Source organism: Erinaceus europaeus, chromosome 1 (assembly GCF_950295315.1).
Source record: "Erinaceus europaeus chromosome 1, mEriEur2.1, whole genome shotgun sequence".
In the NCBI taxonomy this organism is placed as follows: Eukaryota; Metazoa; Chordata; class Mammalia; order Eulipotyphla; family Erinaceidae; genus Erinaceus; species Erinaceus europaeus.
The window spans coordinates 91,239,472-91,240,487 of record NC_080162.1 but is presented as its reverse complement, the minus strand read 5'-3'; the positions used below and the strand labels follow the sequence as shown (position 1 = coordinate 91,240,487).

At 47.7% G+C, this 1,016-nt stretch overlaps 1 non-coding gene across 1 annotated transcript; it reads left to right on the top strand.

Moving 5' to 3' along the window:
• The first annotated feature begins 642 nt into the window (after positions 1-642).
• On the top strand, positions 643-750 carry LOC132542737 (U6 spliceosomal RNA). The gene has a single exon (XR_009553711.1). It is a non-coding gene; the product is annotated as a U6 spliceosomal RNA (small nuclear RNA).
• The last annotated feature ends 266 nt before the right edge of the window (positions 751-1,016 follow it).

Genomic DNA, 1,016 nt, shown 5'->3' with positions numbered 1-1,016 from the left:
GAATTCTAATTTCCCATTTATCTCTGCAGTTTCTCCAGCTATATTAAAGGGGTGATGCTTCGCAGTCAGCTCCCAGGCTAATTGGATTTGGGTCTCCTCTCACTCCTGGGCCAGGGAGGGGGTTGGGGCTGGGGCTGGGAAGGCTCCCACTGGCTGGGGGAGGGGATTCTGGGGACCTGGATGGAGGCTGGGCTCAATGTGGGTGGCTGTGGTTCTGGAGTCCAGATGTCCAGGCCCAGGTTACAGTCCTCACTGCTGTGGCATTAAGCAAGCCTCTGACCTATCTATACCCCCATGCTACCTCCTTTGAGATGATGGTGGTAATGCTAATAATACTCACAGCAGAGTTCCCTCTCTGAGGGTCTGAGGTCCCCAGGTACAATCCTCAGTACCACCATAAACCAGAACTGAGCAGTGCTGAGAGAGAGAGAGAGAGAAAGAGAGAGAGAGAGAATGGGAAGGAATGAAAGAGATAAAGAATAAAAAAGAAAAAAAAGACGAAGGAAGGAAGGAAGGAAGGAAGGAAGGAAGGAAGGAAGGAAGGAAGGAAGGAAGGAAAGAAGGTAGATTACAGCAAAAACAGCATCCATCACTCACACTAAATTTCATGGATACCAAACGCTGTTCAAAATGTGACACATTGTGCTCGCTTCGGCAGCCCATATACTAAAATTGGAACGATGCAGAGAAGATTAGCATGGCCCCTGTGCAAGGATGACACGCAAAATGTGACACATGACAGCACTCCTCAAGGACAGTAGCAGCCCCATGCAGTCAGTACTATTATTTCTCATGGTCTAGAATAGTAAACTGAAGCAAAGAGGTACTCGGTGATCTGCTCAATGTCTAGACAGTGCCCACAAGGAAACTTTCAAATTGCCTGAAGTCCCAACTTTAAAAGCCCAATTACATCCAAATACACCTGGGGTGGGAAGTCCTCACTTGTGTCTATTTTTCAGATGCAGACACTGAGATCTGGCCCTCAGCTGTTTTTGACTTTAGGTTGATGTCACTCC